The 17,568-nt window shown below is 47.6% G+C and overlaps 1 protein-coding gene across 4 annotated transcripts in view; it reads right to left on the bottom strand.

The window, feature by feature from the left end:
- FAM193A (family with sequence similarity 193 member A) overlaps positions 1 to 17,568 on the bottom strand; it is a 201,403-nt gene that overhangs the window by 67,912 nt on the left and 115,923 nt on the right. The gene's annotated exons all lie outside the window — the stretch shown is intronic.

Consider the following 17,568-nt stretch of genomic DNA (forward strand, 5'->3'; position numbering starts at 1 on the left):
AACATGTCCTGATGTGGTAGGAATCACTGCCATGGCTCCCCCAGCTCTCCACCTGAGGGGAGATGTATTTAACCTATCGGCAACTATATCTTTCTCCAGAAGCTGTGGAACTTACAGCAACTCTAATGTGTGGCTTGGTTAACTAATATGTTTCTCATGCAGGAGAGTCCCAGGCCCTCTTCCACTAAGATGGCATGAGCTGCTATGGGGGATAAAATGTTCAATCCTCATTTCCCCTTTTCTTTTTGAACACTGACTTTTTGTTTTTCTTTCTGTTTTACGGGAACAGGCCATGCGCCCCACACATGGTATAAGTTTAGGGTCTAGGCCTGATCTGTTTTTCAGGAGTTGGGCCGGGTGGTTGTTAACTTTTGGTGACCTTCCTTTAGGTTACTGCATAAAGTATATAGTGATCTCACAGGAGACTCAGAGCAGCAGGAGTCATAGGCTCAAATGTGAGGAGGGAGCAGGGGTCATTGATGAGCTATGCTGCGTCTATGGATGCATAGAGCCTGGCTTGCGAGCACACCTGCATGTGTGCCCCACTTAGCACAGAGTTGGAAGATGATAGCGGAGGAGCCCGGCGAAAAGACCCCGGAGCTGCCTAATAAACTACTTTGAAAACGTGTGTTGTGTGTTTTTTTTATTAACACTTTTTTCCCCAGGTAAATGGGTTGTGGTACTATGTACCCCATACTCATTCACATAGGGTGGGGGGCCGGGATCTGGGGGCCCCCTTATTAAAAGGGGGCTCCCGTATTCCGATAAGCCCCCAGCCTGCAAACCCCGACAACCAACAGCCAGGGTTGTTGGGAAGAGGCCCTTGTCCTCATCAACATGGGGACAAGGTTATTTGGGGTAGGGGGGCCGCAGGTGTCAATCTCTCCGATAAAAGTGGCAAGATTGACAATATCGCGGGCACCTACTGTGTGTGTGTGTATACTATGTATGCTATTGTACACTATTTAATGAGACAGCGCATTTGTTCTTCCTTGATCTCCCCTTTATTCCTCTAAAAGAACCAGGAGAGTGATCGCGGGTGCCCGGCAGTCATCGCGTGCCCCTACTGGCCAAAAGGGGAGGCGACGTAAGGCAACGTCAATTTGCCCAGCCGAGCCAACCTGCCGCAGTAAAACTGGGGATCAACTCCAGAGACAAAACTATAATTCTCCCGCTCTACAAAATTATGGTCCGGCCGCAAACTGGAGTATGTTTTCCAGTTCTGGGCACCAGTCCTCAGGAAGGATGTACTGGAAATGGAGCAAGTACAAAGAAGGGCAACAAAGCTGATAAATGGGTCTGGAGGATATTAGTTATGAGGGAAGGTTGCGAGAACTGAATTTATTCTCTCCAGAGAAGAGACGCTTGAGAGGGGATATGATTTCAATATACAAACAACATACTGGTGACCCCACAAAAGGGATAAAACTTTTTTGCAAAAGGGAGTTTAACGAGACCCGTGGCCACCAATTAAAATTAGAAGAAAAGAGGATTAACCTTAAACTACGTAGAGGGTTCTTTACTGTAAAAGCGGCAAGGATGTGGAATTCCCTTCCACAGCGAAGGGCATTGACAGTTTCAAGAAACTATTAGATGAGCACCTGAACGACCGCAACATACAGGGATATACAATGTAATACAGACATATAATCACACACATAGTATGTGAGGTTGAAAAAAGACACAAGTCCATCAAGTCCAATCTATGTAACTGCAGTGGCTTATCCGAAAGTGGTTAACTGGCGATTGGATACAAAGTTGCATGACCGCGCAAATAAAATGTATATGATTTTTTCACACAAATAGGGCTTTATTTTGGTGATATTTGATCAACACTGGGTTTTGCGATATAAACGAAAAAAAGACCGAAAATTTTGACTATAAAAATATATCCTATAGATTTTTTTCTTTTTTTTTTAATCCAATTTATACATTTTGGCAAAAATTTATTCAGCTACACATTTCTGATAAAAAAAAAAAAAAAAAAAAAAAAATCTATAAAGTGTATATTGATTGGCTTGCGTGAAAGTTATAGCATCTACTATGGTAACTATATGGAATTTTTTTTTCTTATTTATAATACTAATGGTGGTGAGCAAGAACTAACGGGAGTGTGGCGAGCAGTTTGACACTGGGGGAACTGACTGCCACTGACATCACTAATGTGAATTTGTGATCAGTGATATTTTACACTGCCACTGCACTAATGACACTGGCTGGGAAGGGGTGAACGTCACCACAGGGCTCTTAGCTGTGAATGTGCACAGCCAATCAGCAGGTCCTGGCCGTGAATCATTGGCCGGGACTTGCTGACAGGCTTCCCACTGTGTTCAATCACAGTGGGTGTCAGCTGGGAGGCATGCCCTAAACCCAGAAGTAGGCAGTGACATATGGATATGTTTCTTTGCCTACAGCGGCCACTCGTCTGCAGTACTTTGCAGGTGGGTGGTCGCCAAGTGGTTAAATGGGCTGAGAGGCTGCTGCTAAAATACCCCAGTCACTCCAGCAGCAAGAATCCGTATTCTTGCTGCAGAAATACAGGGGCCGCACCAACCTGGCTGCATGTATATGGGTATAGTATCCCTAATCGCCACAACAGGTACACTGTCCCTGGTCACCGCCACACCAGGTACACTGTCCCTGGTCACCACCACAGCAGCCAATGTCACCATACAGACTTGTTCATAAGTACGATGTACATAGGGCAGGCAGTGAGGAGGTATTGCCTTGCCTCACCACCTGCTTTAACCCCTTGGACCCCGCACTAGCAACCCTACTCCCTTGCATGGGTCAGTAAAGGGGGTACAATTCCTGCCACAGCTGCAAAGCATCGCAGCCACAACAAGTACTAACCCTGGTGTGTTTATTGACCACATTTCTACCTGTTGCCTGGATCAATCCATTGCCTGCGTCTGAACTGACCCAATGGATCTGCACATAATGACAATTCCTGCGAGACACTGGTCCCAGCCATTCCCTGTAGACACTCCTGGAACCACATGAGCCCCTTTTTTCTTCCTTTTAGCCTCTCTGTACTTTCTGGCCAGTGAACATGGCATTCCTGGGGGGCAGCCACAAACCAGTAGGCTAGACTTGCATGGCATATAGACCTGGGACTGCTAAAGGCGATGCTACACCAAGCTATACTCGCTTACCACTCACATGGGTTGTAATTTTAACTATGCCCATTAAGTGTGTGAAATATCAAACTCAATTTTCATTTTTATTCTGGATTTTCCAAAAACTTTTTGAAAAAGACAAAAAATAAAATAAAAAAAATAATGAAATCTTCAAAAGACCCACTATGCCGCTTAGAAAATACCTTGTGGCGTTTGCTTTCCAAATGTGGTCATTGTTTGGGTGTTTCCACTGTCCTAGTGCTCCAGGACCTCCAGAAACATGTTAGGTAGTCATAAATGTATTATTGCATGCCCCTAGAACGCCTGAAGGTGCTCTTTGGATTTTGTGTCTAGACGGTGAAAAAGGCCCACATATGTGGTATTGCTATACTCGGGAAAAGTAGCAGAATGCGATTTGGGTTTTAGAGCAAATATGCCTGTGTGTGTGGGACAGAACTTGTTAAATTACAACTTTGTGGGGGGGGGGGGGGGACTCATGAATTGAGATACAGTGGATATAAAAAGTCTACACACCCCTGTTAAAGTGGTAGTAAACCCACTGACTTTTTTTTTTCTGACCTGCAAGGGAAAAGTCATAATGAGCTAGTTTGCACCGCATACTAGCTCATTATGAAATACTTACCTTAGAACGAGGCCCCGACATCTCGCAGAGGGAGCTGACATGTTTCCTCGGCGTGTCTTCCGGGTATCGCGGCTCCGGCACTGTGAGTGGCCGGAGCCGCGATAACGTCACTCCCACGCATGCGCGCGGGAGATCTCTTTTCGGCAGGGTCTGGCGTCTGCTGGAATTTCAGCCGAGAAGCCACTGTGTGCATGCGCCGCTGCAGTCAGCGGCACATTGCAAAGGGAATATCTCCCTACACCATACAGGTTTAGGAGATATTTTGTTTACCTACAGGTAAGCCTTATTATAGGTAGGTTAAACTTCTAAAAAAAGACTATTCAACCACTTTAAAATGTCAGGTTTCTGTGATGTAAAAAAATAAAAATAAATGAGACAGATACATTTCAGAACTTTTTCCACCTTTAAATATGACCCATAAACTGTACAACTCAATTTAAAAAAATTTTTTTTTTTTTTAGGTGGAGGGAAGTAAAAATAAGAAAATAAATATGGTTTCAAAAGTGTGTACACCCTTAAACTAATACTTTGTTGAAGTACCTTTTGATTTTATTACAGCACTCAGTCTTTTTGGGTATGAGTCTATCAGCATGGCACATCTTGACTTTTGCAAAAACACTCCAAATCTGTCAGATTGCAAGGGTTGTGCACAACACTCTTCAGATCACCCCACAGATTTTCAATCCGATTCAGGTCTGGGCTCTGGCTGGGCCATTTTAAAACATTAATGTTCCTCTGGTGAAGCAATTCCTTTGTTGATTTGGATGTATGCTTTGGGTCGTTGTCATGCTGAAAGATGAAGTTCCTCCTCATGTTCAGCTTTCTAGCAGAAGCTTGAAGGTTTTGTGCCAATATGGACTGGTATTTGGAACTGTTCCTAATTCCCTCTACCTTGACTAAGGTCCTTGTCCCAGCTGAAGAAAAAACAGCCCCAAAGCATGATGCTACAACCACCATGCTTCACGGCGAGTATGGTTTTCTTTTAGCGATGCGCAGTGTTTTTGCGGCAAGCATATCTTTCGGAATTATGGGCAAAAAGTTCAACCTTGGTTTCATCAGACTACAATTCATTTTCCCACATGCTTTTGGGAGATGTGTTTTTGCAAAATTTATCTTGAATGTTTTTCTCGGTAAAAAAAAAGGCTTCCATCTTGCCACTCAGCCCAGACATTTTTTTTTTTGTTTAATAAAGGTTTATTGAAAGAAAAACAGGGAATACACACGACATTAAAGCATGAACCTAAACTATGCATTGTTGCATATATGCTGTGGGTATTGTCCAAAGAATTGAAGGCGTGTAATATCACTTATGGACCCAAAAATGCATTATAAACCAGATTTTATACTCCTTGCGTCAAGGTGTTTGAATAAATTGCATTCAGTTATGTTCTTGAATATCCTTATTTTTACGTTCAAGATGGGGAAAAGTGTGCATTGTTCCCAGAAGAAATTTGGAAAAAAAAGGAGGAAAAAGAAAAAGAGGTTGGGGGGTAAGAGGGAGAATGAAGGGGAGGCTGGCATGCATGGAGCACAGAAATGAATATGTCACAGTACATTTTAATCTCATGAGAGGTGAGCCAAGTAAACCTCAGGGGATCAACCTTAAGATAATAATAGCATATTCAACAGGCGTGGTTATAAGTCTCAGTGGGGTTGTGCAATTATCTCCTTATAAGTTGTGGTGAGCTTGAATTCCGTCCACGGAGACCAAGTTAGGGTGTGTCGTTGAAAAGTGTCCTTGATGCGGTGAGTGATATCTTCCATGAGATGAACCCCTGAAATTTTTTGAAACCACTTTTTCATGGTTGGAGTTTCCGGCTGACCCCAATATGTGGGTATGAGTGCTTTGGCCGCGTTGAGCAGGTGAGGGACTATGGAGCGTTTATATCCCACAACTGGTTCCTTGGTAGCATGGAAGAGGATGGTCCACGGGTCTGAAGGGAGTGCAACATTGGATATTTGTTGTATAATTCGGATAATGCTAGACCAGAAGGGGCGGATAAGTGAGCACGACCACCATATGTGAGCGTGTGTTGCTTTGCTCCCACAATTCCTCCAACACATCGGGGAATTGGCGGGGAACATCTGATGGAGCTTTGATGGTGTATAGTGCCATCTGGTTAGCAATTTGTAATTGACCTCGGCCATCTTTGATGCAATTGAAGAGATATGAGTCAGCTGTAGGACTTTATCCTTTTGACCTTGTGAGAGGCAGGATTCCAGGTCCGCCTCCCACCTGGCGAGGAAGAGAGGGTGCATATCCCTTTGGAGTTTGATGAGCGCTTTGTAGAACACGGAGACACCTTTTTTTTGTGGATCTGTTGGGTTAAATACCACCTCGATACTGTTTAGGTCCTGTATCCCCCTTAGCGGCTGAGACAAAGTTCTAAGAAAACCTTGCAATTGATTAGATCTCCATTTGTCTAGAAACGCAAGTGGCTTGGGGCCAAGAATTTCTTTCAGAGGTTTAAGAGCATTCGCTCGGAGGACCTGATGCAAAAGTAGGGGTCTTCCTGGCGACCATGTCTTAAATCCGGGGTCTAATAGACCAGGTAGGAAATAATTGTGGTCAAGAAGTGGTAGCAGAGGAGAAGCGTATGTCCATGAGAATTTCTTATGTAAAGCGTCCCATATGTCTAGGGTGGAAGTGGTTAGTGATGAGGTAGTTGGGGCAAGGTGCCTGTGGGAGCGCGGCAGCCAAGGCATGACTGCGAGATCTGTTTTACTAAGGGCATGTTCAAGGCTCACCCAGAGTTTGGAGTTGGCTGCATATTTCCATTCGGAGATTCTAGACAAAATCACAGCGTTATAAAATTAAAATTTGGCAGGGCCAGTCCCCCAGAATCCTTGGAGCGAAAAAGTACGTCTCTAGCTACTCTGGGATGACTGTTGCTCCAAATGAAGCGTGAGACCATGGCCTGCAATAGAGAGAAGAACCCTATAGGCACACCCAATGGGATCATTTGAAAGAAAAAGAGGACTCTAGGGAGAATGTTCATTTTAACTACACTCACTTTACCCAGCCAGGAGTGTGTCAGCGTGCTCCACCTTTGTAGGTCCTTTCGAATGTTATTCAATAATGGAATATAGTTATGTTTAAAGAGCGATTGGATGTTAGGTGTGAGATGTATTCCCAAATATTTCATGCTTCGGTGAAACCATCTAAAAAGGGAAAGAGGGGTTTTAAACTTCCCACCTCACCTTCAGGCAGATTAATATTTAGGATTTCAGACTTAGAAAGATTAATTTTAAAGTTGGACAGTGTCTGAAAAGTGGATAACGCCGACATTAAGTTAGGGCGTGAGATATGGGGCTGCTGGATAAAAACTAAAATATCGTCTGCGTACGCCGCATACTTATGAGTTTTATTACCTACTCAAATCCCATGTATGTTTATGTTACGTCTTATGGTTGCCAGAAAGGGTTCCAGGGTAAGAGCAAATAACAGGGGGGAAAGGGGGCAGCCCTGTCTGGTCCCATTTGCGCTGTGGGAGTGGAATAAAGGGAGGTAATACGTTAATACATTTTGGGTCCGAGTCCGAAGTGGCGTAGGGTCAGTTTTAAGTATTCCCAGTCCACCCTGTCGAACGCTTTTTCAGCATCTGTGGATACGAGTAGGGTGGACTGAGCAGACCTTTGTGCATGTTGTATAAGAGATATCGCCCAGAGAAAATTGTCCTTGGCTTCTCTGTGCGGCATAAAGCCTGTCTGGTCCGTTGAGACCCAACTGGGTATAAGGGGAAGCAGTCTGTTAGCCATTACCTTGGCATATAATTTAATGTCCACATTTAAGAAGGAAATTGGTCTGTAGCTACCGCACTGGGTAGGGTCCTTGCCCGCTTTGGGGATGACTGAAATGTGAGCTGTAAGGGATTCTGGGCGTAGTCCCGATGTCTGTGAAATTGAGTTGGCATAAGCCGTAAGGCGGGGCAAGAGAACGTCACTAAATGTTTTGTAGTAAAGGATAGTGTAACCGTCCAGGCCAGGGGCTTTGCCTGTCGGTGTGTGCTTTAGAGCCATATGAAATTCCAACTGAAAGTTCAGTCTCAAGTTCCCCAAGAGCTGAGTTTGAGAGTTTGGGCAGGTTAGCATCTTTTAGGTATGCGAGCATGTGGCTACGTCTCTCCTTTACAGTCAGAGACGGGGAGTCACATTGCACTTTATACAAGTCTGCATAATATTCCCTGAACGCTTTAGCAATGTGGGGGGGTCGCGTGGACTAAGTTTCCATTGGGTAACTTTATTTTGGGAATAAAAACGATCTAATCCGTTTTTCTTTAAGGGATTTTGCTAATTGTCTGCTAGGCTTGTTCCCCCACTCAGAGTTTTTGTGAGTTTCCGATTACTGGAGCGGTGGGGCTAAAGTGGGCATGGTCATACAAATCGACACAGGAGCATGATCTGACAGTGTTGCAGTACCTATATTTGCGGATTGTACTAGAGGGAGGTGATGGTGGTCTAAAAATATATTGTCTATGCGGGAGTAGGACTGATGGGTCTTTGAAAAGTGGGAGATGTCTTTTTCTTTTGGGTGTAGGATACGCCAAGCGTCTATCAACTGTTGCTCCGTGAGTCTTTTTAACAAAGGAAAGGCGCTTAAAGAGAATGTTAGAGCGACCGTGTGACGTGTCCATGACGGGATCTAGAGGCATATTTATATCCCTTGCCAGTATAAGTAAATCCTCAGCGAAGTGCGATAAATCAGTAAGGATTTGAGAAAAGAAAGTAGGTTGATTGTGGTTCGGACAGTATATGTTTGCTAGAGTACATTGGGTGTTACCTAGAAAGCCCTTTAAAAAGAGAAAGCGATCATGGTCATCCGCTTGCATACTAGAAAGACGAAAGGGTACACTACCACTAAAACCTATGGCCACCCCTTTAGCCTTATTCGTATTTGAGAGGCTATAATACCACCGGGAGAAATAAAGCGAGGTCAGTTTGACCTGCGTAGTACGAGTTAAATGCGTTTCTTGGAGAAATACAATAGAGGAGGCAAAAGCCCTTAATTCTCGAGTAACCTGATGTCGTTTAGCCGCTACATTTAGACCCCTAACATTATAGGAGGTAATTTTAAGTGTGGCCATTATTGCAGTGGATCGTGACCCTTAAGCTTACCTAGCCATGCATGCCAACCTTGAGGGGGGGAGTAAGGGGGAAGAGAAACAGATAGGTGTAGAGAAGATATAAGAGACAGAAGTACAGAAACAACAAAAACGTCCAACCGGACACATGTGGGAAATCGTAACATGTCACGCAGATTTCTGCGGTGTGCCCTGTGGGGAGGGGGGGGGGGGGAGAACGGGACTATTGGGACCCCTATTGTACACCCATACGACAGTCCTTTCAGGGTTTTACAGGTGCTGAGAGGGAAAGATCCCCATTCAATGGGTTTGCTGCACTGTGAACAATTCTGGACTCGGTAGAACCTGCAAAAAAAGAAGAAAAACAACCGGAAAAGAGAAAAAAAAAACGGTATTTAGGCATGATCACCTATTGTTCATCTGTGGTGTTGTGTAGAGCCTGGCGCAGAGGAGCGCATTTTTTTTGTAGGGGACTGCTGCCATTGGGGGTCCTGAATAAGAGAGCTTAGGAACCGGGTCATGCCAACTCAGGAGTTCTACCAGTGGCAGATTAAAGTCTTTCAGAAATTGTGTCAGTTCCTCAGGAAACCGGAGGGTGTGGGAGTGACCATTTTTGGTGGCGATGAGACACGCCGGGAAACCCCACCTATAGGTGATCCCATTTGAGCGTAGATGTTCCAAAAGTGGCTTAAGGCCCCGGCGGCGGTCTAAGGTTTCTTTGGACAGGTCAGAGAAAATGTTGAGCATCGCACCGTCAAAGTCTATGTTGGGGGTATTCCTTAACTTGACCATGATGGCATTCTTGTCCGTGAAGTAATGCAGACGGCATATTACGTCCCTGGGCTGCTCGTTATTAATGTTGCGAGGCCTGAGAGCTCGGTGGACTCGGTCGAAGCGCAGCGGTTCGGTGGGTGGCTTTTCCAGTACTGTGTTAAATATTCCATGGATCGACGGTTCCAGATCGTTATCGCCGGTCGCTTCAGGCAGACCGCTAATGCGCAAGTTGTTCCTACGATTCCTATTCTCAAGGTCATCGAACTTATACAAGGAGGCGTGGTGGGCAAGGGCTAGTTGTGTGACAGACGCTTGAAGTTCTCTTATGGCTGTTGCATGGGAATCTTGCCTCTGTTCTGTTTCCTCCACCCTGTCTAGGATGTGCGCCATATCTGTCCTCACCCCTGTGATCTCCTTTTTTATTGATTTCTCAAGGCCGTGGAACATCCCGGCTAGTTCTTTTTTGAGGCCGCCTAGCAGCGATGACATTTCTGAGCCTGAGGGGGACCCGGGATCCTCCATGAGGAGCGAGCAGTAAGAGGATGCAGGTGAACTGTCTCTCACGGAGGCAGCAAGTGAAGAGGGAGATGCGCTGCGTTTCGTGGACCTGGCTTGACTGCTACCTGCGCCGGATCCGGTTCTACTGGCAGCCAAGAAACGTTGTAAGGAGCCGGTGACTGCTTGATTAGTCGCCGTTCCCTTCGATTTCTTGGCCAATGCAGAGCGGGTTGTGGGTGTCTTTGCTGGCATAGTTGGAGCTTCGAAGCTGAATGTCGGATGGAGCACCTCTCAGTTACATTCAATTAACAGCATTTGTATGGTGCAGGGTGGGGGTTGCTACAAATTAGGCCCATTGCAGTTGAATCAGCAATAATAAATAGGCTGTGTCTGCTGTGGGAGGCCGGGTCGGCCGCGGAGTGCTCCCGCGGGCGGCGGCCCCAGGAAAGACCGGGGATCTTAAGGCCTAGCTAGGCCGCACCAGGCCGGAGCTGGCCACGGCCTCCCCGGGAGGCGTACAAGCCCGATAGCAGCCCCCGGAGTGTCCCAGAAGAAGGGGTGTACGGCCGGAGGGGACGGATGCTAGTCCCTTACCTTCCCGAGTGACGTGTCTCTGCGGTTATCGGGAGACCTCTGGGAAGCAAGAAGGCAGCGGCAGGTAGAGATCCTCGCCGGAAATCCTCGGGCATCTGTAAGTGAAAATTCCCCCAAATATCCACCTGGGGAGATGCAAGAGAGTGATCCAGTCCTGGTAATGTGCACTTTGTGCGATCTTTGTCACGGCTGAGGTGCGGATGGCGGTGGATAACTGGAGCTCGGGGGCACAGCAAAGTTAAACAGCTGTAGGCAGCATCCTCCGGTGTGACAGGGCTTTAGATGGGGACCAGGCAGCTGGCAGAGGGAGATCCACACCTCCGATGGAGGGCCAGAGCGGCCGCGGGATGCGCAAGTGGGGCTGGGGTACCAGAAAACACTGGGGATAACTAGGACCCACTAGGCCGCACTGGGCCGGGCCCGGCCACGGCCTTCACAGACATCCTGAAAATTCAACACCACCTCCGGAGTGTCACAAAGAGGTGGATGAGTGGCCAGAGGGGGTGGATGGAGGTCCCTTACCTCTCACACTAGCCGAGATTAAGTCTCTCCGGGAGGCCTCCGGGAGGCAAGATGGCGATGAATCTCGAGCGTCCCCAGACAGATTTTCGCCAAAATAACAGCTCAGGACGTTGCAGAGGGCTGTGCTGATGCATCTGGTAGGTTTTGTTTAACCTAAAAAAGTGTTGGAGTGGACGGATGGCAACGGATTGCTTGATTGGGTATCCGGAGCTCTCTGAGAAAGCGTCCGCCACCGTTCACGTCAGGACACGCCCCAATCCAGCCCAGACATATGAAGAATACAGGAGATTGTTATCACATGTACCACACAGCCAGTACTTGCCAGATATTCCTGCAGCTCCTTTAATGTTGCTGTAGGCACATTGGCAGCCTCTCTGACCAGTTTTCTTCTCGTCTTTTCATCAATTTTGGTGGCACGTCCATTTATTAGTAATATCACTGCTGTGTCATTTTCTCCACTTGATGATGACGGTCTTCACTGTGTTCCATGGTATAGCTAATGCCCGAGAGATCCCTCTGATAATTTGGAAGCTCTCTGTGGACCATGGCTTTGCTGTAGGATGTGATGAAGAAAATGTCATGAAAGACCTACTAGAACAGTTGAAATGTATTTTGGGGTTAATCAGAGACACATTAAAATTATGGCAGGTGTGTACTGACTTGTATTTAACATACGTTTGAATGTGAATGCTTAATTTTGAACAGCTATATCCCCCAGTTAAGTTGCACACTTATGCAATCACTTTTTTTTTTTTTTACTTGCATTCCCCTAAAAGATTTGTTTTTCAACCGAGTTGCCATGTTGCACAGGTTTATAGGTCACATTTAAAAAGGTGGGAAAAGTTCTAAAATGATTTATCTTTGTCTTTTTTTTGTACAGAAACCTGACATTTTAACAGGGGTGTGTAGAATTATTATATCCACTGTAGGAAGTCAGTACATCAGGATTGATCGATTTTCAGATATACACACACATACAATTTTATAAAAAACAGTGTTTTGTTTATATAGCAAAAAAAAAAAAAAAGAAGAAAAAAAATTGGCCATAAAATCCCTTTCTCTGAAGTTCGACAGACACAGCACTTTAATGTTGACCTTAGGGTTATATCGCCACCTTTAGGAGAGGACTAGGCAACAAAAAAAACAAGCACAGTACCACCCAGGGGGCAGTCCTACTGGCTATAACCCCTCACTCTGCTCCCAGCAGCTCAGTTCATCAAAAAGCAGTACAAACATAAAGGAGGAGGAGTGGGTGCTGCGTCAGTCAATGAACTTCAGAGAAAGGGATTTTACAGTGAGTACAAAAATACCATTTTCTTTTTCGTTCATTGACAGACACAGCACTTTAATCTTGACCTTAGGGACGTCTCCAAGTAGTGCCAAAAACAAGGGGTGGCAACACATAGAAAATAAACTCAACCCACAACAAAGAACTCCCCATCAGAAGAGCCGCAACCTTAGACGGCCGCTGGCAAAATGTTGCGGCCGAAGCATGCATCCGAAGATGCGCCCACATTGACCTTGTAAAACTTTGGAAAAGTGTGTACAGACGACCGGGTAGCCGCCTTACACACATGTGAAAGGGGTGTGTGATGCCGGAAAGCCCAGGAACACCAATTGCCCTGGTAGAATGCGCCGTGACAGGAAAGGGAGGCGCCCAACCCCCTTATGGTATAAGCCTAAACAACAATCTGTCTGATCCATCAAGAAATGGTGGCCGAGACCGCCGGGCCCTTCTTCGGACCAGCCACCGAGACAGAGTCCAACCTCCGGAAAGGAGCCGTACTAGATAAGATACACCCACAGAGCCCAGACCTCCTTGGGATGCGACGGCCGAGGACATAAGGACGGAAGCACAATGTCCTCATTTGGATGAAAGGCCAAAACAACCTTCGGAAGAAAAGAGGGCTGCAGATGCAGCACCGCCCTATCCTTGTGGAGGATCAAATAGGGAGACTTGCATGACAGGGCCGCCAACTCAGAAACCCGCCTTGCAGATGTAATAGCCACTAGAAAGACTACTTTCTGAGAGAGCGTCAAAGGGATCTCCCTAACGTTTTCAAATGTCGGTTTCTGAAGCACCGAGAGCACCAGATTCAGATCCCACTGGGGCAGCGGTAGGTGTACCGGAGGGGCCACATGACGAACCCCCTGAACAAGCGTAGGCACCGAGTGAGTCGCCAAGGGTCGCTATAAAAAGACAGCCAAAGCGGATATCTGCCCCTTCGCTGAAGAAACAGCAGGTTCCTGGAAACCTAATATGAACGCGGACACCTCCCCATCGCCTCACACAGGGAAATGTAGGCCTTTCCAGGTGCGATGATAAATCTTCCGGGAAGACGACTTTCGCACCCTCAGCATAGTGGAAATAACTGAACCCAACAGCCTTCGGTCCCTCAGCACCTGGCTTTTAACAGCCATGCCGTTAAAGCAGGGTGGAGAATCGGACTTTGAGACATAAGGTCCTCCAGCACCAGCAGCGGCCCAGGAACATCCGCCACCATTCGTACTATGTCGGCGTACCAAGGACGTTGAGGCCAGTCTGGGGCAATCACCGGAATCCCCTTGGCCTCGACTCTGCGTAGCAGACAAGGGAGGAGCCTGAGAGGGGGAAAATGCATTAATTAGCCGATAACGCCCCCATGGGGCCACCAAAGCGTCTGACGTGTCCGCCCAGGGACCCTTTTGACCTTGCCACAAACCTCTGCACTTTCCGATTGAGCCAAGATAGATCCACAGCCGGCATGCCCCACTGTAGGCAAATGAGCCAAAATACTCGCAGATGCATTGACCATTGTCCCTGGTATAGCAACTGAGCTCCTTGTCCCACCCTGATGATTGACATACGCCACCGCCATGGCGTTGTCTGACTGGATCCTGACCGGACGACCCTGCAGCCTCTGCGACCAAGTGGAGAGGCACCTTCTGATCGCCCGCAGCTCCAGCACATTGATCTACAGGCAGGATTCTTCTTGTGTCCAGCAACCCTGGGCCAACTGGATGCCCCATATCCCTCCCCCCCCCCCAGCCAGTCAGGCTGGCATCTGTCGTGATCACCCTCCAATGAGGAGGAAGGAACAATTTCCTGGACCAAAGGGGCCGGGGACCTTAGCCACCAGAGAAGCGAAGTCCTGGCTGGCTGGCTCACCCGGATTTGACAATCCAGGGATGTCGGACACTTCTCCCATTTGAACAGGATCTCTTTCTGCAAGACTCAAGTTTGGAATTGAGCATACGGTACTGCCTCAAAAGTGGCTACCATGAGGCCCAGAACTCGCATGCAAAAACGTAGCGACGACCACCTGCGGGATATCAGTAACCACACTGTGGATTGGAGTCTGCAGCTTGCTTGAAGGAAGAAAGACTCGTCTTTGAGGAGTCCAGAATCAACCCCAAGTACTCCAGGTGCTGGGTTGGCAGCAACACCGACTTTTGGAGATTCAACACCCAGCCAAACTCCTGAAGAGTCTACATGGTGATCGCCCAGAAGCTGCTCTCAGGAGGAGGTCGTCCATGTAACCCACAATCGCGATCCCTCATTGTCTCAGCAACGCCAGAATCAGAGCCAGTCCCATTGGTGCCGACGTCAAGCCAAAGGGAAGAGCTACAAATTGGTAGTGCTCATTCCCAACCGCAAATCGCAGGAACCTCTGACCTCTAACGCATATGGGGACATGCAATTATGCATCCTTGGTGTGGAAAGACGCCAGGAAATACCCCTGAAGTGCAGCGACCACGGAATGAAAAGTTTCAATCCTGAACCTCCGAACCTTCACAAAACAATTGAGGGTCTTAAGATCCAGGACCAGATGGACCCCTTCCTTCTTCGGGATTACAAACAGATTGGAGTAGAATCCCTGAAACCTTTCCGACGTCGGTACAGGCACTATCACCCCCACGCAGTTGTCAGTCCTGTACTGCCCCAAACAGGGCCTCCTGATGAGTCAGAAGGAGATAAAGGTTGGAGGGAAAAAAACCCTGTCTGGCAGACAAGAAAGAAGCCTGACAAAACCAGCTCGCAGACCCACTGGTTGAAAGACAAGAAGTCCATCATTCTGCAAACTCCCGAAGGCGACCCCCCACCCGAGTCGGGCAGGGGCGAACCTTCATGTGGAAGCCGATTTGTTCGTAGGCTTGTTCAGCTTGCGATACCAGGGACGCTTTTGTCCCTCAGCGGGCACCTTGTCGGACTGGGAACGCTTACCCGCCGTCACGGGTGGACAAAAAAGACGCTTCTGAGCGGAAAAAGAAGGTCTCTGGCTACGGTGTGGCTCCTTACCCTTTCTGGACTGTGGGAGCAAAGTACTCTTTCCCCCAGTAACATTTTAATAATGTCATCCAGCAGGGACCAAACAGCCTCCCGCCTTGGAAGGACAACTCCACCAGCGCTTTGTTAGATGTCTGGTCCGCAGACCAAAACTTGAGCCAGATCAGCTGACGCAGCACTACTGCTGATACCGAGGCTTTATAAAGCAAAGGGGCCATATCCAGGGCAGCATAACAAATATACTTAAGGCCATGCACCAATTGGTCTGCCAGTTCCCCACAGACTGGGGAAACCTGCTCCTTCCCCAACTCGCGGTGCAACAAGCCCATTCTGTATGTTTTTTTGGCATCAGAGCCATGGCTAACACTGGCCGCACCACTGTAAGCATGGACCAGGCAACCGCCTTGGCCCTTCTGTCGGCAAGGTCCTTGAAAGAGGGGGACCCTTCAACCAGAGTCGTGGTTACCTTATTTATTCTAGATACCGGAGGGTCAACCACCGGAGGAGAGGTCCATTTTTACAGAAAACTATCCTGAAAGGGGCAATGCACCGCCATTCGCCTCGGGACTGAAAAGGCGTGCTGCGGGCGTTCCCACTCTTTGCAAATAAACTTATCAAAATAAGTTAGGTAGGGAAACACCTTAGCGGTGCAGACTGGCTTGTGGGACCCAAAAGGTATCCCGCACTGCCGTGATAAGTGCTCCCACTAGCGCTTTTTCCTGCGCTGAAACAGACGCGGAGGCTTCCTTCTCACTGTCCGAAGGGTCATGGTGCGCAACCTCTGAAGCATCAAAACAGGGGGCCGCTGCGCCCCAAGAAAATGGCTGCAGCTACAGGAAAATGGCTGCGGTTCCCACGGCGACCATTCCCCCCTACCTGGCGGCAAAGGTAAAAAACGAAGGGAAAAATGAGGGGAACAAACGGACAGCACAACCCCCTGCCAGGCCCAGAGACCACCCGGAGGACTCCCGTCTAGGCAAGTGCTATGCAGCCCCTACCACTCAACACCCCCTTTGGATGGGGAGGGAGAAAGGAAAGGGAGAGAGAGAGATCCCCCAATCGACCACCCAGAGAGTGCCCAGCTGCTCCAACCTGCCCAAACAGGTGGAACCATACTTACCCCTGCTGCAGGGACCGCTGGACGCACTCCACGGACAGGCCTATCTCTCGCATGGCTGTCGGCCATGGCAACACTGTGACCCGGACAGCAGTAGCCAGATCATATGTGTGCTCCAGAGCATATAGTTCACCGGCTGTCCTGGACCAGAATGGGGCCTGTCGCGGCCGACCCAGCACGGAGCTAATGCCTGCACACGCTCAATGGCCAGACTGGGGAGACTACCAGGATCTATATTATCCAGCCTGTCAGCCAGCCCGGCTGTTGATTGTAGATCACAGGAAGAAAAAAAAAAAAAAACAGCAAAAAATTTCCAAAGTCCACTGGCCCCCACAGGGAGCCAGATCCTTCTAGACTAGGCAGAAAAAAAAACTGAGCTGCTGGGAGCAGAGTGAGGGGTTATAGCCAGGAGGATCGCCCCCTGGTCGGTACTGTTCTTGTTTTTTTGTTGTGTTCTGCCTAGTTCTCTCCTAAAGGTGGCAATATAACCCTAAGATAAAGATTAAAGTGCTGTGTCCATCAATGAAGGAAATAAAATATAATTTGAGTACAGTGTTGCATGACTGAGTAATAGTCAAAGTGTGATAGTGCTGAAAACTTATAGCTTGGGAAGGAAGGGGTGAAAGTGTTCAGTATTGGAGGTGGTTAAGTCCCTCTAATCACTTTTTTGCTTTGTATCAAATGGGGGAAAGCTTGCAAGCAACGTCAGTTTTTTTTATTACTCACTATAGGCCGCTGCTGGTGAGATTTACCCTATCAACTGTTCTTTATGATCATTTTTACAAACAAAAAAATTATGAAGAATCCCAAATGTATGAGTTAACAATGAAAACAGATGTTGATGGGAAAATCTTCAAGTAGGGTCATCTTCCAGTGATGCCTTTGCCCGGTCAAGAGATTTTCCTCGTATCAGAAATGCAGCAGAAAGGGGACATCTAATCAAAGGCACAGGA

Source organism: Lithobates pipiens, unplaced genomic scaffold, assembly GCF_037356315.1.
Source record: "Lithobates pipiens isolate NorthernLeopardFrog02 unplaced genomic scaffold, aLitPip1_a1.2 Scaffold_13, whole genome shotgun sequence".
NCBI classification, from domain to species: domain Eukaryota; kingdom Metazoa; phylum Chordata; class Amphibia; order Anura; family Ranidae; genus Lithobates; species Lithobates pipiens.